We start from the raw sequence: 26,092 nt of genomic DNA, 5'->3' as shown, positions 1-26,092 counted from the left end.
CCCTGCGTTGCCAGCTCCTCCCCCAAGCGGAGCATGGAAAATCTGATGTCAGAATTCCAGCCTCAGCAAAGAATGTGGCCTGACCTTCACCTCCTGGGGAGCCGTGCTGAGCCCCAGGGGGGCTGGGCCTGGGTCTCCCCGCTCCCTGCAGGCGTCCGGGAGTCCTGGGGGCCACCCACCCTTCTCCCCTCCCTGGACCCCAATGCGGCCCTGACCCAGCTGCCTCTGGCGGGCGGCCTCACTCTGGCACTGGCTTCCCGAGGTGCCTTCCCAAGTGTCCCCAGGCTGGTCCTGCCCCCAGCAGCCCAGTTCCTGTGAGCAGCTGGCCGCTGGGCCATTTATTACTGGAAGGGTTTCTGGAGCAGGTCACCAGAGCGCAGCAGAGCCGGGGAGCCGGACTCCCGCCCAGCTGTGTCACTCAACCACCTGGGCGGTGTGGAGGCCCCGATTCCGTCCCCTCCTGGGGGAAGCACGTGTGGGTTACGGGGAGGGCGGTGGACACACAGGCACGTGTGGGCACACGTGCTCACGTGCACACCTGTGCATGCTCACGTGTGTACAGGTGCGTACTTGTGTGTGTGTGGGAGCTTTGGTCCCTTTGGAGTAAACTGCCGTTTCTTCAGCATGCTCTGGTCCAGAGACGATGTCCGTCTCACCGCCACCTTCCCACCCAGCAGGAGGTTTGCGTGGGCCCAGCCTGTCTCTGTGTGGTCAGGCCTTCCGGCACCCCTGGACTGAGAGGGGGAGAGGAGGACCACTGGCAGCCAGGGGCAGCCCCAGGGCGGGGCAGCGGCTCTGTGGGGACACTGGGCTCCGAAGTGGGGAGGGGCACTGGGGCGACTCTGCCGTGGGTGGGGACTGAACTGATGGACCACCTGGAGATGGGGGTGGGGGTGGACTTGGTGAACCCACCCGAGACCCCAGAACCTTCCGGCTGGAAAGGGCAGTTCTTACAGGCCCTGACCCTGCACCTTCCCAGCAGTTCCTTGTAGTTTTGGCCGCCACGGCCTCGGCAAACACACGAAGCAGACGCCAGAGAAGGGACGGGGGCCTTGCCTCCCAGTCTGCCTGCGGTGTCTTCCCACCGCCCCACAGGGTCCCGATGCTGTCCAGCTGCGGGGTGCACGCTGTCATGTGTTTCCCAGAATGAGGTCATTAAGAGAGACAGCTCTGCTGGTGTTGACCTTGGACTCACAGTCTTTGCCTTGTGTGTTGGTTGTTTTCTCTGCTTCAAGTATCAGGATGCTGTTATATTTAGGGAAGAAATTGCTTCCTAAAGATGGATAATGACAGTAAATTATACCTTGTTGACTCTGCATCTTTTTTTTTATTCCTGAGTCTGTCTTTCAGGAAGTGGGATGTGAATAAGGAGCCGTTTTCCAGAAGGAACGCGTTGTGTTGTTTTCATTAACTTCAAAGTCACTTGGAAAAGCGTCTTCCATTAAAAATATCTGGTTCCCTGCCCCGTCCCAGGCGTCCTCTTAAACTTCCCACTAAGATACCCTCGAAGACAAGGAAAAACACAAAACCCCACAACAGCTGGGGAGACCAGGGCTTATGCGCTCCTCTGAGAATCTGGCAGACAGCCTGGGAAGTGCGGCTGGCAGCGCTCCCTCTGCCGGCACCCCGGGAGGCTGGATGGCCTCCCGCTCAGGACCCCCAGCCGGTGCTCACTGGAGACCCGTGTGGCCCCCTCAGCCATGGACTGCTTTCCGAGGCGGCTGTGCTGATTCCCGAGGATCCCCCGAGACTGTCCCTTCCGAACCCTGCCGGGCAGGCGGAGGTCTGAGGACCTCCTCTGGGTGCACGCGGACCCTGCTCGGAAGCCTCCCAAGGGGACTGTAGGCCAGGTGAGCAGGAGCCATGACCTCAGGGCCTGGGGCAAAGGTGACTGGAGGACCCAGGAACCCTGGACATGGGGCTGGCACGCCCAGGGGCTCTGTCCAGCTGTGGAACAGGGTGCGACCAGCCCCCAGGTGGACCAGGAGGAAGAAGACCAATCCCCACGTGCTGCCGGCTAACATGGGGTGGATCCCTGCACACACACACACACACACACAACAGAGTAGCACACACACAATACAACGCTCACACACCCCCGCACGCCGCCGACAGCACACGCGTGCACACAGGTCACAGGGCTCACATCAGAGTCCTGTTTAAGGGCAACAAAGTGTCATCATTCTGATGATTCAATCAGAAGAACAAATCTTTGGAGCTGAGGAACCTGCAGGAAGGCGGGGAGGCCATAAGGCCAAGGAGGAGCCATGGTTTCCGTGAGGCAAGAGGAGCCAGCAAGGCGAGGTGAGCCGAGATGGAAGTAACAGGACATGATGGGGATCAAGGTCCTGAAGCCCTGGGCTTGGATGATAGCATAGCAAGTGTAAAGAGCAAACACTTTGGACACCGAGGCCCGTTTACAGGCGTCCACTTGTGCTGGGACATGATGATGTCCTTCTGCCCGCTTTGGACACATTAAGGAGATGTAGGATTTAAATAACAAGGTTGACCTCATTGTTTCCGTGTGGCGTATAAAGAATACATTTCTTTGCAAGCATGTGTTAGATCTTTCTAAAGTTTGTTCATATACTAGACCTCAATAATTCCAAAAAATATTTTCGTAGAGACCACATGTTTTCACCACAATGAAGTAACAAGACATGAATAACAACATGATAGCGACCCTGAAGTAGCTTAAGCTTGTGGCACTGGGGCCAGGCCGCAGGTATGTTAACCCATCACTTCCCTGGACAAGGGACCCATGGTGCCCCCCACCACCAGGCGAAGGGACGGAGCGGTTCTGCCCAGACCAGGGCCCCCCAAGGGCCAATGGTCGCCAGCCCCGGAGCCTCTCCTCCACGCTGGGCTGTGCCACCTCTCATGGCTTACATGGAGGCCCCCAGCAGCTAGGAATTAAAGCAAATCCTCCAAAATAGCTTTTGGGTTAAAGAGACCAGCAAAGGCACAATCCCAGGGTGTGTAAGACATAGTGAAATTGAAAACACTACTTGTCGCAATTCTGGCATGTTGCCATTCTAAATGAGACTAAAGATCTAGAATTAACCAACTGCAGCAGTTAAAAACAAAATTGGGGAAAGAACAGATCATCCCAGAAGAAAACACTACGAAATTAGAAAAAAAAAAAAAAGTCATCAGTAACTCCAGCTGCTGGTCTATGGACAAAATAGCAACAAATGAGGAAATCCATGGCTATTAGAATCCAGAAAAAGAACTAAAATATAAGTAAGCAAAATTATAATAACAGCAGACATGGAATTAAAATATAAAAATCCCAATGAAAATAATTTTATAAAAATATAAATTAGCAAAATGGCTTTAAGAAGCATGAGAAAGACTAGACACGCAAATAACAATAGAAGATTTTTGAAAAATGTTCTCAAGTTTTCCCGAGTAATCCTCTCAAACATTTAAAGAACAGGCAATTCCCAAGGTATAAAAACTTTTCTGATAAAAAGACTAGATAATTCCTAATTCAATTTATGATGCTAGCATAATCTTGATCAGGAAATTGAAACTGATTCAAAAAAGAAAATTATAGACCACCCAGGTGCAAAAATCATAAACGGAACACTAGCAAATCAAATTCAAGAAGATATGAAAAGAACAACCTATGAAGTCCAAAGTAAGGTTTAGCCCAGGAATGCAAAGATAGTTTAATTTCAAGGAGCATATAAGCTCTACAACGGCCAAAGGTCAAAGAAGAAAACTCTTATCCTCTCAACAAATGCCAAAGAGCATTTGATAAACTTCTAAGTTCTTTCCCAGCATTCTTAACAAACTCTGAACAGAATAATACAGAATGTGGAACAACAGTTATCCTGGTCAATGCTTGCCTGCCAGACTTCTTCTCTCTCCTCTCCCCCGCATCCTGGGGTGGGCATGTGACCCAGGTGTGTCAATCAAAACATCCTGTTCTCCTGGCCAGAAATGGGCAACTGACCCAGTGATAGCCAAAGGAAAATAACGAGACTTTTTTGGGGAATTTTGGAAGAAACACGCTCACCCTTCCCTTGAATTTTTCCCCAAGTGGACATATGGTCTAGAGCTGTTGCAGGCATGTTATGACAAAGAAGAAGGCTGAGCTGGAACATAGAAACACACTTAGAAGCTAGACTGGGATGCTTGATCAAGCCATGCCTGAATCTCAAAGCCATGTGAGTGAATAAATGCCCTTGAAGCTAATTTAGTTGGCTTTTCTGTCTTTTGCAATTAAGAGTCTAGACTGATATGGGCTTCAGTCACAACAGACCTATCCCCTTTCACCACTATTAATTAATATTGTTCTGAAAATTCCAGCTACTTGTATTTCTACACGATGAAACCATCATTTTATTCTAGAAGGATCAGCAGCTCCCAGCTGACCTCCCCGGATCCCTAATCACGCCAAACCCTGGCTGACATCCCTCAAGTGTTCAGTGTGTGCCCTGGGCCATGACAAGGGCCCTGGGACCGTCCCATTAATCCTACGAGGGGGAGGAGGCCGCATTCCCCTCCACCTGAGTCGTGCCCTGGGCTCAGGGACACAACTGGCTGGCCTGAGGTCACAGGTGGGTGCCACGTGGCCCAGCGAGGCTCTTGGTGGTTTCTGCCCGAGTGTCTCCGGCGCGAGAACACGTGTGTCCCCAGGTGGTGGGGGCAGGGACGATGGGACAGGGCCCCGCCCAGTCTCGGGGTCCCAGGTGAGGGTGTGGCCAAAAGGTCAGGGCTCCAGGTCTGGTGCAGCATTAGGTCACCTGAGCTGCTGGTCAGTGCCTCCTGAGAAGGAGCCATTTGGGCCGAGCCTGGGCCGACCGGACCCAGGGCTGGGATGAGGATGGCTGTGAGGTCCCATGATAGACGGATGTCTGTGCTTGCTTGGGAGACGCCAACTTCCATCCAAGACCCAACCACGCAGCTTGCAGCAGCAGAGAACACTCACCACCTTGCCCCACCGGCTGAGGGGACCACTTCAACACAGACCCTCTGCCCGGAGCGGCCTGCAGGGCCAGCTCGTCGGAGACAAGACGCCCAGGTCCGGGCCCCCTCTCCGCAGCCGGAATCTCACTCCTGACCGTGCTGACTTGGACGCTGGAAGCCAGTTGGGCTCTCCTTCCAAGGATGATGGGTCTTCCCTCCTGAGTCCTGGGTGGAGGCCCCATCCCACCCCAGCCGCAGAGTCTGACGCATTCCAGCCTGCACGCCTGATCTGCAGACACAGTGGGGCTCGGGCTGCCCTCGCGCCACCCTGGGGCTGCAGGGGGCTCCGCGGGCCGGCTCTGGCCCAGCAGAGGGAGCTGCCTCCTGCCCCTGCCCACCTCTCTCCCTCCGTCCCTCCACCCTTCTGTCCGTCCCAAGAAGCTGCCGCCTCATCTTGCCTCCGGGCCTTTGCCTTGCCGGCCCCTCCCCGGCCCAGCAGCAGCTGGCTTCCTGCCCCTCAGCCTTCCCCTCATTGATGCAGTGAGCCCAGGGTCCAGCACGGCTCCCGGGTTTGCACTCAGAGGTGATCCTCCCTGCTCAATGGGGCCCGAGAGCAGGGCAGGGAGTCTGGGGGCTGCCCTCTGCCCTGTGCACACTCCTGACTTCCTGGCCCTGAGGGTGAAGCACGTGGGGACCAGGACCCTCGGGAGCTCCACGAGGGAGGGTCAGCTGCACGTGGCTGAAAGCTGTCAGCTGCATCCCTGTTTGCCGAGAAGAGTCTGGAGCCCCGAAGGGCCCAGGGGTCGGGGACCCTGCTGAGCCCTGAGCGGCCAGGCCGTTTATCAGGGGCTGCAGCTGGCACATCGGACCGTCCACACCGCTGGAGCCCCACAGACTGTCCCACTGGTGCCCCAGAGAGCAGGAGGGCGGGGCCGGTGGCTCTGTGGGCAGATGGAAGCAGCCAGGTTGACCGTCCTCAGGGTCAGGCGGGGCTGGGTGTGTGCCCTGCCCCCGGCCCCAGGACCTCCCCACCCCGTTTGTCTGGGGGCAAACGCTCTTTCCCTGGCTGACCCGGCCAGCCCCCAGGGCCAGCGCAGCGGGTCCGGGCTCCACTGGGCTCTGCGTGGCTTGCCGTGGCCTCCAGCTGGCCAGCGCCCCTGGGAGAAACCAGGGGCTGCCCTGCCACGTCCCCACCACTGCTAGATTTTCTTCTCTCCGGGAGGTGCACTCAGCATCCCCTGAGGACACCCCAGGTGACCCCGTGTTCGCTCCCCGTCTCATTCCGCAGACTCAAAGAAGCGAACGAGGAAACTGCTTTGGTTTCGGGAACGTTTCTGTCTCCTGCTGACGCTTGTGTGGAGAAGTCGTTCTGTCTGGAACATGACCACTTCCTGTCCACCGGGAGGGCCCATCTGTCTGGATGTCCTCCGTCCCCGTGTGTGCTGACTTGGGACATGGCTGACTCTTCTGTGTACTTTGGAGGGTTTCTGCCTGGTCTGCATAGTAAACTATAACCTCAAATTGGCCGGGACCGGCAGGTGGAGAGCCAGGCCAGCCGGTTCTGACCTCCGGGCCTGTGGTGAGCCTCCCTGGGACCACCTGGGGCTGGTGGGCAGGAAGCTGGGCCAGCCTCTGTGTCGTCAGCTCCCGGCAGGTGCATGAGATTGGCTCCCAGGGCGCTTGGCCCAGAACTGGCTGCTGAGAATCCAACTGCTAATAAGACCTGAGACGTGGTCACCTGCCAGACGGCCTGCGTGGTCCCCAGAGCCCCGCTCTCCAGTCCTTCCAGCCAGGCTTGGCCACTGGATCTGTGAGGCTGCCTCCTGCTCGCGGGGCCCAGGTGCTCCTGGCACGGCCAGGGGTGTGCGCACCTGTGTTGGTTTGTCGGGGTGTCAGCCTTCTCAAGGACCAGGGCCTCTTCATAGAAATGCTGATGCTGGGGCCCGCCCCAGGGGGGTCCGAGGTGCGACCTGGACTCAGGACATCTCCTCTGTGACAAAGACTGGGAACATGCTGACAGCTCACAAGGTGCTTTCACACACTCCTGCTTGTGGAACCTCACGCCTTGCCGTCCACAGCCCAGGACTCTGGGCTCCAGGAGGCCAACCACTGGCTGACGTCGTGGGGAGCGAGAAGCTGAGTGCCCCCCTCCCCACAGCCCCCCCGCTGCAGCCCCTCTGCTCTTCCTCAAGTCACTTCAAATCCCAATTGGCCAACTCAGATCACCCGGGGTCATCGGGAAAGGACGCAGAGACTGAAATTCACTGAGGCTGAAGGTCCAGCCACGTGCTGCACTGGGGCAGGTCCCGCGCCTCCGTTTCAAGGCGTCCTGGCGGGGGGGGCGGCTGACCTGGAGTGAGGCAGAGGCTGGAAGGTCCACAGGTCCAGGTCCAAGTTCTCCAGGAGACGCAAGGGCTGCACCGTCCATGATGTGTGGGCCTCAGGCTGCTTTGGGGAGGTGCATGGGTGCAGGGAGAGGAGTGTGGCCCCAGCAGGGACGCTCGGCGGAGGTGTGGCGGGCAGGGATTTGGGGGTGGTGGGAACGTGCCCTCATGCCCGCCCTCGGCGGAGAGGGAGGCCCAAGTCATGGGCTTCACACCCCTCTTGATGCCATATCACAGCCTGCGTGGCCGTGGTGGCCTTGAGCGCCTCCCTGGGTGCACAGAGCAGGGCCCCCGCGCCCCCCAGAGCCACCTGCCTGACCAGAGGAAGCAGAAGCCAGAGGCAGCCCAGACCCCAGGGCTCCCTTTCTGAAGGTTTCCTCAGAGCCCTCGCTCCTCTGCCTAGCGTCCGGCAGCCTCCTCTGGGACGATTTATAATCTTCTTGCCAAATTGAAATGTGAGCCACCTACTTACGCTCAGGACGCTCCGCCCCGGGACACGCTGCCTGTTCTGTGCAAGGACGGCCCCCGGCCCACAGGCCTGGCTCTGCATCTGGAAGGGCCAGCGGCTCTGCGGCCTCCGGATCCCAGTTCACGCCCAGAGGCCGGCCAAGTGTCTGCTGTGACAGATCCTCTTTGGGTATGGCCCGTGGGGGGACCCAGGACACCGAGCCTTGGGCTGACGTGAAGGCTGGTGCAGGGCCCACCATCCTGCCCTGTCCCGTCCTGTCCTGCTGACAGGGAAGGCCCTGGGAGAGCCCCAGGGCCAGGCGGCCGTTGGAAAGAGACCCCAGCGCTCCGCTGGGGTGCGAGGGGGCTCCCTCCCCGCCTCAAGCCCCTGTCTCTCCTGCTCCCTGTATGGACACGGGCCCCTCTGAGGTCTGGTGGGGGCCAGCCCCGCCAGGTAGGAGCTCACAGGTGAGGACGGGCCCCTCCTGGCTCAGCTCCGGGGATGACCCTCGCGGGACTGAGCCCCCCTGGGAGGCAGTGGCGGTCGTCTCCGGACACTTCTCAGGGCACTACAGGGCTGCGTGGGCCCAGCCGGTTTCAGGAGGAAACAACAGGGAGTGCTGGGGGGCGGACGGGTGTGAACGGGGGCCTCTCCCTGTAGGCCCCCGGCTCCACCTGCCACGTTCACCAGCCTGAACACAACAGCTCACCTTGCGTTTGGTGATTCAGAGACTGTCTATCAAGAACTAGCTCCCACAGTCTCCAAAAGCCAAGGATATTCCCAGAAGGGGTATAGCCCCTGAGCCCCGCCTCACCATCCGTCAGGAGGGACCGGCTGCCCAGGCAGTGGGCTGTGCATCTCTGCATCCGGCCCGCAGGGCAGATCCCGGGACCCCTGCTCTGAGGGAGGGAAGCAGCCCGGGCAGAGGGTCCCGTGGGCAGTGAGCCTCAGCAGACCCCACGGGGAGCTCTGGGCCACCAGGGCCCATTGGGGTCGCCGAGTCTTAGTCAGGCCCCAGACCCTGAGTCCTGCACTGACCGGTCCCTGGATACAGGCAGCACACCTCTCCGGAATTGTCCACCGGGCGGGTGGCAGTTCCTGGGGCTGCAGTTCGGGCTGGGGGTCAGCCGCTGCGGGCTCTGGCACCCAGCCCACGGCACCCTTTGGCCTGAGCAGCTCCTGGGGCTTGGCTCGGCTGGCACATGGGACGCACCTTCTGTCCCCAGACCTGGGCTGGGCTGGGCCCTTCCCGGGGGAGGGTGTGCAGGGCCAGCTGAGTGCTCAGGACCCTCGAGGGGCCCTGGACCAGGGAAGGGAGGCCAAGGAAGGAAGGGATGGTCTCCAAGGCCACAGCAAGGACTGCCGGGGGCTGGTGAGCTCTTGCAGGAGCCCACATGGAGGACCGGGGGTCCAGGCAGACTGTATCCCAACAGTCTGGATACAGGGGATCCAGACAGCCCCCCTGTATCCAAAGTGCTGCTGTGGGACAGGTTGCTTTCTGGAAACTTCCAGAAAAAGTGACACTCCTGGCAGAAAAATCGGAAGCCTCAGAATTATTATCGATGCCTTTTTTTAAAACATTGAAGGATGGGGCTTCCCTGGTGGTGCAGTGGTTGAGAGTCCGCCTGCCGATGCAGGGGACACGGGTTCGTGCCCTGGTCCGGGAAGATCCCACATGCCGCGGAGCGGCTGGGTCCGTGAGCCATGGCCACTGGGCATGCGCATCTGGAGCCTGTGCTCCGCAACGGGAGAGGCCACAACAATGAGAGGCCCGTGTATCGCAAAAACAAACAAACAAACAAAAAAAACACTGAAGGATGACCCCCGGCCACCCTTGGCCCGCACCCCCCTCTGCAGGCTGCATGTGGGCGCCGCGAACAAGCTCGCTTGCTCGGACTGAGTCATAAAAACGTTAACTGGCAGATCCTTAACAATGGCCCTTTCAAATCATCATCACAAGGGATAAATCTAAAAAAAGATTTCCTTTGCCTTTGACTCATCTTGGCCTAAATATCGTGGGAAATTTCCATGACTCCTTATGTCCGACATACCAAGTATCCAAAGTCTCACACCCCGCCGTGTAGCAGAGACGGCCACCTTCCCCAGGCGAGTCCAGGGCGGTGAGGCCCGGCGTCTGTGGCAGGTCCCTCGGGGGAAGGTCAGGCTGGTGAGGACTCCAGGGTGTGCGGACAACCTCCCCACGCACCGGCACCCAGACTGGGTCCTGGCCTGGGGTCCCGCCCTCGCCCGTGCCTGCCCTTAGAAACGTCTGCTGAGAAAATTCTTTTTGTTGGCACACTACCTTTAAAAAAGAAAAAAAAAAAAAAAGAAAACCAGCTTTCTTGGGATATAACTCACATCCCACATACTTCACCTCTCTGAAGCATACAATTCAATGACTTTTGTGTTGTTCACAGACAGTCATCTCCACGATCCTTTTTAGAACATTTTCGTTACCCCAAAAAGAAATCCGTATCCTTAGTAATCACCCCGCCCTAAGCAACCACTGATCTGCTTTCTGTCCCTCCGTGTCCCCTGCTCTGGACGTCTCCTGGGACAGCGGGAGACATTCTGTGACTTCATCTCTGACCACGGCCAGCTCCCTGCACCCAGAGGACGGACACTGGGTGAGTCCTTGTCTGAGTTCCAAGAACTCAAACCCCGTGAGCTCCGGGGTTCAGGCATGGGTCCCACTCTGGCCCCGGTGTGTGTGGGGTCAGACGTGGCCCGAGGTGGAGTCTTGGTCCCGAGGAGGCAGGGGGCCAGGGGGTACACGGCCAGGCCTGCCGGGCGCATCCGGGCAGCTTCTCCACTCCCGCGGAGGGACCAAGTCTCCCTCGTGTGAGGGTCTGGGGTGGCTTCAGCCATCTAGCGACCCGAGTGCTGAGGGTGACCGTGTGGAAAGCAGAGCTGACCCAGGGCCTGGACCCATTGCTCAGGTCACTCTGTGCACCGGGCTGCCCCACCCCCATTCCGGCCCAGCGGGGCAACTCAGTGTCCTTACCCAGAGTCGCCAGCCTGCAGTCATCTGTCCTGGGGGAGACAGGCCCCAGACGGGGTGTGGCCTCGGGCAGGGCTGCAGGACCTAGCGCCTTCGTCCCAGCCTCAGATCTGCTCAGCTTCCCTGGGCTCTGGGGCTTAGGTCCTCCCAGATGCCCTGAGAAACCAGACCAGACTGACAGGACCAGCTCCAGATATGCCCTCCCACCCTCTCTGCAGGGCGTGTGCCCGCTACAGACCGTCCCCAGTGCAGGGCGTGTCCCCGCTGCGGGCCCATCGTGGTGCAACTCCAGGAGGGACAGGCGGGGGGCCTGGCTGCTGGTGCGGAGCTCGCAGGGCTCGTGGCTTCCACTCAAGCCTCTGGCGGTGGCGGGGTCCCTGTGCTGGGGCTTTGGCACAGTGGCTTCTCTGGGCCCATGTGGCACTCTCGCGCAGCTGCGGCTGAATTTGGGCTTCGCTGCTTTTTCTATTTGGTTCAAAGCAGAGGATGTTTCTGGGCTGAACCACCTTTGGCCCAGCTGGAGGTGTTCATTTTATGTCTGAAGCTCATCTCAGCGTCCCTGTTCTTTTCTGTGAACTTTCCCCAGAATTCCTACGAAGAAGGTTTAAAACCGTGACCCAGTTCCCGCCGAGAGGGGAACAGGCACCCCTGGCCCGGCGCCCTGTCCACTCCGGTGTTTCTGAACCTCGTGGCCACCACGCGGCTCTCACTGCAGGGACCTGGGAAACGTAGTCCCAGTGCGGTTCTCGTGCGGTTTCCAGCCTGACTACTTTGGTTCCAGGGACGTTTTCAGGGCTTTGCTCCTGGAACAGCCATGTGGCGGGAACTCACACGCCGGGGTGTTTAGGAGAGACTGAGTGGCAAAGGTGCCGGCCTCCCAGTCACCTCCGCTCAAGTGTCCGAGCTGCTGGCCCCCCACGGGCCCCTGGATGGGAGGCCCTGGGCGGAAGCAAGTGACGCAGCCCCTGCTGTCCCACCCCTACCGCCCGCCTGCGCGGTGCGTGGTTCGGGCGATGAGGAGGGGCCGGAATGGGGGGCAGGCGGGGCAGATGCGCTTCTGCCCCCAGGGACTTGCCCTCCAGAGCGCAGAGACAGGAACGCGGTGAGGAGTCGCAGAGGCAACAAAGGTGAGACAGTGAGAGTGCTGGATGCTCGGGAGGGGATGTGACCTGGATGGGGGTCTGCGTGGCCTTTCTGAAGAAGCAACACTTGAGGGGTGACCTGAAAGGTGACACGTCTACGTGGCCTGGGCCGGTCCCCCTCCCTGGGTCTCCAGGCCCCTGAATCCCCAAGAGTGGGGTCCCTTAGCACCTCCCTTTGAGATCAAATCGGCACCTTATTCACGTTGCCCTGGAAACTCATCAGCAGGCTGTCACCTGCACGGGTGTTCACTAGACTCATACGAGGTGCCAGGCGTGGGGCTCAGAGGGCGTGTGTATGCGTGTCTGTGTAACCGCGTGTGCCTGCACCTCGAGTTAAGCAGGCCCATGTCACTTGGACGAAGTGTAAACTTTGGTCCCAGCTGGATGGCAAATTTGAACATCCACATGTGATTCTGTGTGAGTGTCTAACGACCAGGGTCCTGGAACCTTCTAGTAGACTAACCTCCAGGTGGCCCTGACCAGTCCCAGGCTGTGGGGCTGGGCCAGGTGTGCAGCCCGAGAGTGACCCCTCTGTCAGCCCCAAACGAGGGCTCCAGACTCCCACCTGCCACGTCTCCATTTGGGGTGGGCCTCCTCAGTGGACAGTGAGACATCCTCTGTCCCTAGGGAGGCGAGCTCCCCCAAGGAGGAGCTGTGATACTCATGAGGCTCCCAGGGGAGAAGGCAGGCGGCCCTGGGTGCCCCGGAGGCTGGGGGAGGCCCCACCAGGTCCACAAGGTGGCCCACAGCAAGTCACATCCTGAGACCTGGTGTGACCTGTGCCCGATGGCACCACCAGCACCGTTGGAGAAGGGAGGGTCTGGTGCTGTCGGGACCTGGGGCTCAGAGAGGTCAAGAATCTGCCTAAAGTCAACCAGCTGGTGAGTATGAGAGCTGGATCCTGACCCAAGTTGGCCCATCTTCGACGTTCGTGCTTTCTCAGCAACCCCAAATGCTGCCTCAGTTCAAGGGTGAATGGTAGTGGTGGCCAAATTAGAGATGGAGGAAGGACGTCTGGTCCACTTTGGGGAGGGTGCAAGGTGGACTGGAGGGCGGGGGAGGGACTTGCTTGGAGGGTGTGTCTTGCCTCCCTCCTGGCAGTGGGGGCCTGGCCCCCCTGGCCTCGCTGACCCTGCTGCCCTCCCCCTAGCCCACCGGGATTGGCCAGGGAGAGGCACCTGATACAGACCGGGTCTGTCAGCTCTTCTGGAGGGAGAGCTCAGCGGGGCCGGGAGACCAGGGTCTCCCTCCTTCCCTGGGGGCTCAGGGGACCTGGGCCAGTGTCGGCTGGAGCTGCTCGTGTTCACGTTCCCTGGATTCACGGAGGAGGCTCCCTATGAGGGAGACACAAGGCCACGGGCAGAGTGAAGGAAAGCCAAGGGTGGGGTGTCCCGAGGACAGCACCTGAGCCAGGTGACCCAGCGTGTCCACAGCCATCCTTCCGGAACGAGCTTCTCGTGGATACAGGATGGCCCCTTCCCCTGTGGCTTAAAGTTTGGGTTTGCGTCTCTTTCACTTGGATCCAAGAAAGTCCCTGCAGCTCCGAGGCTAATCCATGACTCAACACTGAGATCTCGTCAGGAGGGGTGGTGGCCATGAAGACACACGGCTCAGACCTACACTTCCGGGAGCATCACTGATGGCCCAGGTGCTGTGACTCTGGGTCCACCTCTTCGTTCACCCAAGGCCACTCTTCCCACGGACAGTTCCCAACCAGTAACAAGCAGGACACAGGAGGTGGGGAAACCCTCCCTTGGGGACTTGGGCTGGAGGGTTCCCCACTGGCCTGGCTGTGCCTGTCTTGGAATTGTGCTTCCTCTGATGGTTGATTGTATGTGTCAACTTGAGCAGGCTCAGGGGTTCCCAGGTATTGGTCTAATTTATGCTGGTGTCACTGTGAGGGTGTTTTTGGATGAGATTAACATTTTTTGAGAAAAGCAGATTGCACTCCCTCTTGTGAGTGGGCCTCTTCCAATCACTTGAAGTTCCAAATGGAACAAAAAGGATGACCCTCCCACAAGGAAGGGAGAATTCTTTCTGCTCAACTGCCTTTGAACTGGGGCGTCTGATCTTCCTGGGTCTCGAGCCTGTTGGCCTTCAGATGAGAACCACACCATCGGCTCTCCTGGTCCTCAGGCCTTCGGACATGGACGGAAACAAAGTATCAGTGCTCCTGGGTCTCCGGCCTGCTGACTCTCCCATAAATCTTGGGACTTGCTCACCTCTATAACCGTGTGAAACAGCTCCTTATAACAAATCTCTCTCTCTGTCTTTATATGTACATCTATCTGCATATATGTACACACACGCACGCACACACACACAAAACCTCTTGGTTCTGTTTCTCTGCAGAACCCTGACTCATACCCTTCCCAGACTGCTTCATTTCCCTCTCCCACCTGTGTCAGACCTGCTCTGTGGGCTGACCTTTCTCCCGGTTTTATCCAGCTTTCTTTCCTTCATCCTTCACGGTATTTCCCTCAGAGAAACCTCCTTCATGTCTAATTCCACCTTGGCATCTGCTTCCACAAGGAGCAGCGCTAACACAGAGGGTAAATGATGAAGCAGATGACACAGCTGTCTCCCACCTGAGGGCCCAAGCCAGGGGCTGAAGGGACGTGGGAAGCATGGAGGTGGTGGCGGCCCAGCGTCGGACTCTCTCCGAATTCCCACCAGAGACAGGCAGAGCCATTAGAAAGCACAACCGACGGACACATATACAACAAAATTAGGGGAGAACGATTCCTGTGAGCCTGAAAATACCAGCCCAGGAGGAAGGGTAGGACAGCGCATGCTGGGAGTTATTCCCAATCCCGTGACGGCCCCTCACTGAGCTCAGAGGACACCACTTGCCCCTGTTCCCTCCAGGCCCAGGGGTGGGAACATCATCCCTATTTCTGGCACCTGGGAGCCCCCATCTTTGGTCCTTCCCTCATCCCTGCCACAAAATACCAGCCACGAGAATGCAGGCATCATGTAAGCACACAGAGAGGGAAGCAATGCGGCACCTGACAAACCTGTGAGCAGGAGAACCCCAAAGAGCCCACAGGTCCACCCTGGAGAACACAGAGCCCCTGGGGAAGGGTAGCTGGAGGTGAGCGGAGGTTTGCCAGTTCCAGTAGCAGGTGTGGGCAGGATGTTGGGACAAGACAGTCAGGAGCTGCCATGGCCCGGCTGCTGTCACCCTCAGAACCGCCAGGGCTCCCTTCCAGGACAGGGCTGCACACCGAGGGGACCTCTGGGGGTGAAAACAACATTGAGCAACATAGGGACCACGGAGACGAAGGACAAGAAGTTCCAGGTGCGAGCGGGGAAAGAGGACCCCTGTCTGCATGCTACACAGAGGCAAGAGCAGAGAGCTCCGGGAAGTGTAAAAAGTTTAAAACCCACTGTTTTCTGAGCCCATGCAAATCAACTTAACATACAAGCGAACACTAAAAATTATCAAGGCAATATCCAATATAATGCTATTTTGAGAAGAAATTAAATAAGGAGCACAATGACATTCCTACAGAAAATGAAAGGATACTAGAAAGATGTGTCCACGGTACAGATGACATTGAAAACTTCTATTTCAAACAAGTTAAAAGGTGTTAAGCAAATTATACATACACGACATGAAAGAATAACATAAATCAGAATTAGAAAAACTCAGAAGTGAGGTGTCAGAACTCAGGACAGAATTAGAAATAAAAGTAAAGAATTCATGTCAGGAGTGAAGACTAAATGAAAAGGAACATGAGCGTGAATTAGCACAGATAATACCTTAAGACGAGTAGAAGGTGAAGAGAGGGGAAAATACAATGAAAAAGAACAAAAGAAAGGGGTTAAAACTATTGGGAAGAATCAGACAAAGATTGAAGATGGGCAAAGAAGATCAGTAGGAGTTCCTGAAGAAGAAAACCGAAACAAAGGAGCAGAATAAGCATTTACATTCAAAACTTTTTTCCTGGAATAAAAAGAGCACACCATGCACCTGAGAATATTGCCCCAAATGCCAAAGCCAATACATGGTCCAGTAAAGCAACTGGAGCTTAAAGGAAAAGACAGGTCCCTCGGCCATCTAGTCCAAAAGAGCCAGTGACTTATAAGGGAAAGACAATCAGGTTATCATCAGACTTTCTGTAAAAAACAATATTTCTTGCCAGGAGAAAATTAGGTAACGTACTTAAGATACTCAAAGGAAGAAAATGTGAGACAAGGGTTTTCATACCCAGCAAAACTGACTTTCAAGTGTTCAACTCTACAAGGAAACTGTTATCAACATACGAGAACTCAGGAACTACTTCCCCATGAGCCCTTACCAAGCTCCAGGCGATCAAAATAACGAGAACAGCACTGGTGATGTAAGGACCAGTGGTGGACATTACAGATACCATTACGCGAAACTAAGATTAAGAGGGAGTGAAGCAGGAGAGGGCTCAGTATTTATTACTGGTCACACAGTTAGAAAACAGGGAACAGCACAGCAAACATTTATAAAGACTCTTCTCCGTAATTATAAGGTGACTGTGGTATTCGTTTTGCCATTGGGATTCCGTTGTATGTACAACTTGGAATAAAGTCAGTCAGTAACTGTGGGATGTTTCAATGCTGTTGAATGTATCATCTCCCGTTTCCTTGAGAACAAAGATCTTCAGTGCGGAAGGAAGGAAGTCCAGACCTAATACAGAACTGAAGCAACAAAAAATAAACAAAAACCCCAGCCTTGTGGTCCTGAGATTGGCATCTGAAGAGGTTTAGAAACAGTGATCAGCGTGGTAACAAGGAAGCCAGGGGTTCTTGGAGAAACGGCTGATTCCCAAGGTGGGAGAGGAAATACAAAGGAGGGCCTGGGACGTCTAGTCACAGCAGAGTGAGGATGCTGCTGAACCCACGAGCATCATGTCAGAAGGACCCAGGGGTCACCTGACTGGACTCCCGCTGACCAAAGATGGATCAACGTGACACTCAAAAGATGTAATCGTTGCAATTGACACACCCCATCGGATACATTAGCTGACATTGTTTACATAGAACCGAGCGATCTGTAACCTGGTTGGTCATCTGGGGAAGATGACATGAACCAAGTCATTATCTTGAGAGCTGGTAGATAAAGGGAAAGTATCGAGCGTTTCTCCTGCCTTTTCTCTGTGAACTGGACCACGAGGCAACCAAATGGTAGAGGAGGGGAAGTGACTTTTTATAAAAGTGTGTCGCCTCAGGACTGAAGGGCAAAGACAGAATCCAAACGTCACCCTTTTGCACCCCCCGTGGGTGAGGATCTGGGCGTCAGGCCCCACGGCTGTTCACGTCAGGGAAAGGGCGACAGCAGACCTACACGCCTCTAGAGGGACGGTCACCCCCCTCGAGACGTGCCAGAGGGACCGGACCTGCGTCTGATGGAGCCCCTGGATGGGCAGGACTGAACTACGGCATAGGCACACTTGGGGCCAAAGCTCCAGAGAAACGCGGGACAGTTGACTGTCAATGTCGGGGAAACCAGTGGTTACTCTGGGGGCTGGGGTTCTGTGTTGGGGGCAGGGCACTTACAGGGGCTTTGGGGGTGGCTGGCCAAGTTCTACTTTGGCTAGGGCGATGGTTATAAGGATGCTCAGTTTATTCTCACTCAACTTCGTGTCTTCATGGTGTGGTTTTCTGTATCTGAGCTTTATTTTACCTCAAAAAGGTGGACAGAGTAGATGCCGAGTGGGTAGGCATCCCCCCTCTGCGCCCAGGCTTCTCCCCGGTGCAGGTCCAGCCCCCAGACCAGGGCAGGTTTCCTGGAGTGCGAAAGCCTCAGTCTCCGCAGAGACGCCAAGCACCCACCTGCTCACACATTGACACGCTTGTGTGGGAGACTCTTGACGACTGCAGGGGGAGATCAGAGGCTCGATCATTGTCAAGAACATCAAGTCGCCCTGCAGAGAAGCAGCGCCAAGCCTGCCCACAGCCAGTCCAGGCCCGGGAGAAGTTTCAGCTGATGGGCCTGGACCAGATGGAGCCACAGGCTCGGCAGGTGCTGGGGGGGTGGGGGGGTGACCAAGGGGAAGCGACCGTCACAGTCCAGAGCGATGGGATCACCAGCGCCACACCAGTGGGATGGACACGGGGAGGGGACCCGTGACAGGAGGAGCAGGCTCTGCGGCCCCCCTCACTTCACGAGGGCGGTCTGGGTGGATGGTCAGCCCTAGCTGAATGAGGGGCTTACGGGACTGTGGAAAACGAGTGTAAAACAGGAGCATCATTCTGAAGACGTGGAAGAACCACCACCTCTGAGGTGATCTTTTGGAGGAAGAAGAAAACGCTGACATTCACCGTAGGATGGCAGAGGCCCTGCCCCACGCAAAGTGGGAGTGCATTCCAGACATGACAAGAGGGGCCGGGGCTCGCCTCAGGGGATGAAGACCCGCAGGCAGCAGAATCGGGTCAGGAGGCTTCATGGGAAAAGCCCTTGGTGCACAGGCAGAGAGAAGCACAGAGGGCCAGCGGGGCAGTGGCCGGAGAGTCCGGGGACCAGCAGACTCATCGGGAAGATGCTGCAAGTGAATAACAGGAGCCTCAGCAGGCCTTTCAAGGGGCGGCAGTCGGTTCAGGGTCAGGACCAGGACAAACTGCACGGCGTCCGCAGCGCAACAGGGGCCGGCGGCCCAGGGCCTCTGCCGGCAGGACGGCCACCTGTCAAGTCCCCTCGAGGAGACGCTGGGCAGCACTGCTGGAACAGGACCCCAGACCCAGTTTGCCTCAAAATGCTGCAAATACCGAGCCACTGCCCGTCAGATATGCAAACACAGCTATTACATTATCCCCAAGGTAGAAAGTAATAATAACGTTTATTACTGATAAAACCAAAGGCATTTATTACATATTCGTATACAAAGGACGGTGATAATGATTATGACAAGGTACATAACACTGTCAAGCGTCCTTGAAGATGCGCTTTGGCCAAATGAGAAATGAAGCAGCGTGAACCCCATGCCCCCCGATGAGGGTCTGTAGCCGTGTGTCTGGTGCAGACTCTGCAGCCAGAACAAGGCCGCCGGGTGCCCGGCTGCTGGCCCCTAGCCTGGGCCCAGCTCTGGGAGGTGCGTTTCTGCATATCTTCCCCCCCGTCCCCACCCCTGGAGTTCAGACCTCTCCCTGCCTGTTGGACAAACCACGTGGCTCAGTGCCAGCCCCCCCCCCATCCCAGCAACAGTGGAACTTTTTCATGTGGTTGAGACCCTGGTGGCAGAAGCCCAAACGAGCAGCCCGCCCCCTCCTCAAAAGCACGCGCGCGTCAGGAGTGGGGTCCAGCTCTTGCCAAAGGCTGTGAAGGACGCCTTCCTGCGTCACGAAACCTCTCGCTGAACCATGTATTTATTTTTATTCATAGAGAACAAAAGGCCACAAGTGTCGGTTACCTGACAGCGAGCTCCTCCTCATTTTTCCTCCGCCAGGGACAACGGATACTTTTACGCTGATCTGGCTTGTGGGATGATCTCAAAGCAGAGCCCCTAAGAAGACCCCAGAGAAGCGCGTGTGGCTGCAGGCACGGAGCGGGGGCTCCAGGGCACGGCACCTTTCTGAGGCATCCAGTCTTCTGTAATGTGTGTGTATCACCTTTACGACCAGAGAGAACCCGTTAAACAGTGAATTGTGCCGTCTGTGTACTGTGTCCTCTCTTGGGTGACAACACACATGGGCATGAAATACTGCCAGGGGGCTTGGGAGAGTGGGCTGGGCAATGGGGCCAGGGGAGCGTGTTTTCTTCCTTCTGTTTTATGCATGTACCAGACTTTTATAATAAACTGGTATTACTTTTAAAGCAAATCGTTTCAATTAAAAAATTTAAAGCAAGTAGAGCCAAGAGAGACGGCCCCGTTGAAGGAAGCAGTGGCCGGATAACCGTCAGGGGAAATGGCTTCAGCCCTTCTCAGACGGAAGACAGTCCAGCCCTGCACTGGGGGCGTCAGCCTGGCCAGTTGACCGGAGGGGGAGCCTCTGCAACAGGGGATGAGGCTCAAGCCCTACAGCAGAGCAAGGACAGCTGGCCCCCGGCTGAGGCACCCGAGGCCAGGCCAGGCGTGGTGCCCGCGGCCAGGGTCAGTGGCTGGGCGGCCAGCACAGGCAGAGACAGGCCTCAGGGACACCGGCGGGATGAGTGGGGGGCCTGCGGAGCCAGATGTGGGGACACAGCAGGGAGCAGCGGCACCTGGGCCTGCGGGGTCGCTGTCCTCCCCCCAGGCTCAGGGGTGGACACGGGCAGGGGAGCAAGGCAGTCTTGGGGGGCCCTCCAGGCCGCCCCTTCACAGCAGGCTCAGCCCAACAAGAAGGAGGCCGACGGGGAGGGGCCCCAGGCCCAAGCAAGGCTGGGGGCCAGAGGATGCCTGTGGGTGAGTGGGGAGGGGCCAGGTAGCACCACGCAGGCCTTGTCATCGAGGTTCGGGGGCCAGGACGAGATGGGGCCAGGAGCAACGCTGGAGCGGCCTGTGTGCCCTCAGAAGGGTGAGCCTGTGGCCGCCCTCCCCAGGTAGGAAGCCCCACTGGACAGCCGCCTGCAGCTCCCACAGACCTTGGGGGCTGAGCGCTCTCACCCCCCAGGCCTCGGGCAGGTGGCAGCCGCCGTCGGGGTCTCACGACTGGGACCCGGAGTCTCTGGCTGGACGAGGAGAGCTTGGTGCCCTTTCCACAGAGGACGGCTGGCCCAAGCTGACCACGCCCCTCGAGGGGCAGTCCGGGATGCCTAGGTCCTCGTCTCTGCAGGCCCCAAGGTGCTGAGGGGTGAGCCCTGAGGGGAGGGCTTTACTCCCTTTACAGGGGTGAGCCCAAGGTGCAGCCGTCCTCTCTGGGGCTGCACTGGATGCCCGATGGTGGCCCCGGGACAGGAAGCAGTGCCGCTGCCCCTCCTGAGCGCCGAGGGGCCCTACACGCCTCGTGTCCCCCGCACCCCACCCAGGGCTGTTCCCTCAGCAGAGGCGCCAGAGGACACGCGCGAGTGGACTTCCCGCAGCCCAGGGCAGCAGGTTAAGGGCGAGGACCCTGTCCTCACATCCTCCTGGGACCCCGTGCAGCACCGTGACACCAAACCCCCCCGTTAGCGCCCTGTGAGCACCAGGGAGCCCCAGACGGCACGCTGGTGGGGTGCCTGGTGGGGTGCCTGGTGGGGTACCTGGCAGGGCTGAGGATCAGGGGAGACATGGGAGGGACGTGGGCACAAGGTCACTGCGGGAGACTCTCAACAGGGCAGCAGCAGAGAAGGTGGACCTAAGACTCTCCTGGACGGAAGCAAGCGTGTCTCAGGGTCCCCCCAGCCAGGACTGGTGAGGAAGGTATAACCCGACACAGCACTCAATTGCCCAGCCTGGGCCTCGCTGGAGCTGCGATGCGCCAGGTCTCCTGCCAGGAAAGCGAGGGTCCCTGGGAAGAGAGTTCCCAGGTGGAGCCCAGGTGCCCCGGCCTCGCCTCTCTCCTCCCCGCACTGTGCGGCCCTCTTCTCAGGAGGTGACCTTCCTCGAAGGAAGGGGGGCGGGGAGACCCCAAGCCTCTCACCACATGTTGCTGAGCTCGCTCTTTACTCCCCCCAGCCCCCTCCCCTGCCCAGCACCTGGAGGCCAGGCGCGAGGGCTGTGAGCTGGGCGGAGGTGCTTCCCCGGGGACCGAGCCCCACCTCCTCCATCCCCCCATGTGCACGTCCCCTTGGTCCTCTGGCGCCACTGGAGCCTGGGGGCCTGGAGAGTTACAAGCTGCCAGGTGCTAACAGGGCAGGGGAGCAGGCTTCCGCCCTCTGTTCCACGTGAGACTCATCCAGTGGGACCTGCTGGTCACACGCCTGCACCTGGAAGGGGCGCCCCATAGTCGTAAGGCCGCCGGGACCCAGCCCTGGCGCGTGGGTGGGCATGTGCTAGGTGGGACCCGATAAGCTTCGACAGGCCCCCTGGGACCCGCAGGGGCGGCTGTTCTGCCCCCGCTGGGCCCGCCTTTGCCGGGCCCTGCTGTCGCCGCCCTGGGGGTGGAGGGGCAACCAGTGGAGGTGGGGGGCACTGAGCAGAGGTGGGGGGCGACACACACACAAGGCCCGGATCTTGGGGGAAATCCAGGACTGTGGCTTCTGCCCACCCTGGGAGTCCTGGGGATGGAGGGCAGGGCCCGGAGGCTCAGACAGAGAGACCCCAGTCCAGCCCACCCAGCCCCTCCCGCTCGCAGAGCCGGCACAGGAGTTCGCGGGCAGAGAAGGGTCCGCTCCACACTGAGGGGGTGGAGGCTGCTGGCTGAGAAAAGAATTGCACAACGTGAGAGGAAGTCCGTTTTGCTTGGGGCGAAATGAGGCCTACAGCCCAGGAGACAGCATCTCAGAGAGCTCCGAGAAACTTCCCCCAAGAGGTGGGGGGAGGTCAGTACAGCTCTGATTCTGCTGAAGGGGGAGTGCGTGCAGTGAAGCGCTTTCCTTTTGCAGTTTACTGCCGGTCACGAGGAGGAGACGTCACCATGGATTTTAGTGCTTTTCTAGATACAAGAAGATGCTAGAATTGGGCTCATAACATCTGCTCCTGAAAATATCTAACTATCTGAAGGCCTGTTCTGCCGGTTTTTCCCAGAGCACAGAGGGCCTCATTCCCAATCTCCACCCTGAGCTCCTTTTAGGGGGCGTTGAAGGTCAGCGGCTGCAGCGGGCAACTCATGATTTGATCCTTGCAGAGGCGGATGGACGTGCCAATTTGTCGGTGACAAGGCCAAGTGGGCCTGGGCTCCTGCAGCTCCCAGCTCTACAGCCTCCTCTTCAGGGAAGGCCCACAGAGTGACCCTCACTTGAGGACGCAAGGAGACCCTCTTGGGGTGTGCGCCCACCTCAGGGCCGACCAGCCAGGGGGATCCCAGGGAGCCCGAAGAGGGCGGTGTGAGAAGACCTGGACGTCACTGGCCTGGGCTCAGTGTCTCCCCTTAGGGAGAAGCACGTTCTGACCAGGAGTGGGTCGTGCCCTCTGGACGGGCTGGGGGTGCACAAGGCACATCTCCCCGCGACACTCTCAGCATTGACCTCGTTAGCTCCAGGCTCCAGGCCTCTGACACAATTCTCTCCGCTGCAAATCCGAGCTTTGCCGAGCTAAATGGGCTTCTTGATTTGATTCTGGAGTCGTCTGCTGGCCTCCCAGGCCAGGGGCCCCTCCCAGGCCCTGGTAACATATTTAGCCATTTTTGACCAAGTCCAGCCTTTCTGAGGCTGGCAGCTCCACTGTCAGGAGCTCTTGCTTCTCCTAAGAGAGAGGAACACGGCCGAGCGTCACCCGGGTCCTGCCGGAGGGACGGGAACCCAAGAGCTCGCGGTGAGGCCCCTCGAGGGCCGCCAAGGCAGGGAGCCGCCCTCACTGGGGTGAGACTGCCATGACAGGGTCTCCCCAGAGGTGCCCTCGCTGTCTGGGGCCCTGGGCAGCAGGGCCTTAGTGACTGAATTAGGTGGTCCCAGAGTTGGGGCCTGAGGCGGGAGAGGGAGCAGGTGCATGGAGGTGCCCAGTCTGGAGGAGAGGAAAACCGTGTGGCCCGGGACCCCGGCACACCAGGACCTCGGCACGCCGGGACCCAGGGACCCCGGGACCCGGGGACACCGGGACAGGTGGGGGGTACTGGGCACTGCGCAAGGCAGAGCAGCCCCCCCTCTGTCCCATGACCTGCTCTCCCCGAGCCCCCCTCTCAGCAGGTTTCCCTGACACCGTAGGGCCACCTCCCGCATTCCCCCTTAGCTTCCTTCTCTCCTGAGCACTTCATTTCCTGGCCTCCTAGACGGTTGGCTTCCCTCTGAGTCCTTCCCGAGAGGTATGGCTAGGCCCCCATGAACACGAGGCCCCTCACGCACCTCCTCCCATCCCGGCTGGGCCGGGTCTGTGCCAGTCGAGTCCAGCACCAAGCACTGTCCCTAAGCATCAGGACAGGAATCCTGCCCCCGGCCCCGCGCCCTTGGTCTCTGACACTCCAAGGATGTTGAGCTTCACCTGGGAGCTCGTTAGAAACGCAGCACCTCAGGCTCCTCCAGGGCCCCAAATAAGGATCACATTTCAACAAGATCCCACGGGACCCCTGTGCCCGTCGCAGTTCCAGAGGCGCCTGCTTCACCCCTGCCCGCAGATGAGGAGTCCATGCAGAGCCGTGTCCCACCTCTAGAACACATGCCTGCGCCACAGTCACAAGCTCTCCTCCAGGGCCTGTGTGAGTCCCTCCCCTGGGTCTGTCTCCAGGTGCTGCCCTATGCCTGAGTGGCACCCCAGGCCCCTGGCTGTTTGCAGGAGACGTGGACACGGGAGCTGGGAAGTCCCCACACCGGAGAGGGATGAACAACTCCTAAGGCTTGGACGTGTGGTGTGTGAGGTGTGGCCTCAACTGACCCTTTCCCTGGGCCCTGAAATATTATGGGTGTGCCTGCCGTAGGTGGCCAATAGGCCAGGCCAGGGCCCTGCGTTACGTGCTTCACTGCCCCGTCCCCTCATTCATTCCTTTATTCACCAAATACGTACTGCGTGTCCAGCACGTGCCGGGCACTGCCCGGGGCTCAGAGTAAGTACAGCAGAGAGCGTGGCAGACACACCCAACCCCCAGAGCCACCATCCTGGAGGAGATGGCAGACAAAGGAAACACACAGGAGGCCCTGGTGCTCTGGACGGTGACGCGGCTCTGGAGAAAACGAAGACACAGGTTGGGGGGGACGGGAGGTGCCAGGGAACCTTGCTGAGAAGGGGCCGCGCGGAGAAAGGCCCGAGGGAGGTGAGGGAGGCAGCCCCGGCGTCCAGGGAGCAGCGTGTGTGCAGAAGTCAGTTTGCTGGCTCAAAGCTTTATGAATATTCAGCTTTACAGGAGATGCCGAGATGCTTCCCGAACAGGCTGTGCCAAGGTACGCTCCCAGTGATGCTCTGGAGGAGTTCCTTTTGAACACAGCATTCCAGCACTGGATCTGGTCAGACTTCCTGACTTTTGCTAGTTTGCGTTTCCCGTAGGGCGATGAAAAAGGCCCTTCCTCGGCGTGGTCCGGGGTCACTGTGTTTCCCTCTCTGCTCCTGCTCAGCTGTTCATGCCCTTCGGCCATTCTTATGTTGGGCCGCTTGGTTTTTCTTATACATACCTAAGTGTGTGTGTGTGTGTGTGTGTGTGTGTGTGTGTGTGTGTGTCTCTCTCTCTCTCTCTCTCTCTATATATATATATATATATATATGTATCATCACTTTTTAAAAATATACAGTTTAGGGACTTCCCTAGTGGCGCAGTGGTTGAGAGTCCACCTGCCGATGCAGGGGACACGGGTTCGTGCCCCGGTCCGGGAAGATCCCACATGCCACGGAGCGGCTGGGCCCGTGAGCCATGGCCTCTGGGCCTGCGCGTCCGGAGCCTGTGCTCCGCAACAGGAGAGGCCACAGCAGTGAGAGGCCCGCGTACCGCAAAAAAAAAACAAACACAGTTCACAGGGTGCCGTGTGCTAAACGCTAATAATTTGTTTAGGATGTTTACATCCTTACGTAACGGTGAGACTGGACTAAAATATGCTTCCTGTACTATTCTCGTATGGTTTTGTTTTAAACGTTATGTTGGCCTCAGAATAATTCGGGGAGATTTCCCCCTTTGTCTACCCTTTTGTGTAAGTTTGTGTAAGACTGGAAAAGCCATTCCTTGGAAGTTTGGTAGAACACATCTGTATAATTCCAGCAGTGAGTTTTCTTGTAACAATATTTTCCACTAATGGTTAAACGTCCTTAAACGTCATAGAAATATTTTGTCTTCTCTTTCCTCTTGAATCCATTTTTTAAAGTCCTAATTTTCTGGGAACTTGTTCATTTTGAATCAGATTTCAAATTGAGTGGTTCACAATATTTTTATCTTTTAAACTTCTGTGTGTGTTAGATGTTTCCCCTTTTCATTCCTAATGTTAATCTGGCTGTCTGGCTGTCTGTCTCTCTCTTTCTCTCTCGCTTTTGTCTGTCCAGTCACCAACCAGCTTTCAGCTTTGATTCTCCCCACTGTGCCTTTCATTTTCTATTTTATTGATTTCTGCTCATATCCGTGCCTTTTCCTCCTCCTTTTATCGGTTTTAGCCTCTTATTCTTTTTCTGATTTAAGTTGCATACTTGCCTCTTTTATTTTTTTTCTTTTCTTCTTTTAAGGCTACACAGCTTCCCCTGGCCCCGCTTTGCGATATGCCACATACAGGTGGTCCCACACACGACAGGCACGACACGCACGACACGGAGCATCTTCACCGTTA

Source organism: Hyperoodon ampullatus, assembly GCF_949752795.1.
Source record: "Hyperoodon ampullatus genome assembly, chromosome: 1".
Classification (NCBI taxonomy): domain Eukaryota; kingdom Metazoa; phylum Chordata; class Mammalia; order Artiodactyla; family Ziphiidae; genus Hyperoodon; species Hyperoodon ampullatus.
The sequence above is the reverse complement of the archived record's forward strand: the minus strand, read 5'-3'. Positions refer to the sequence as shown.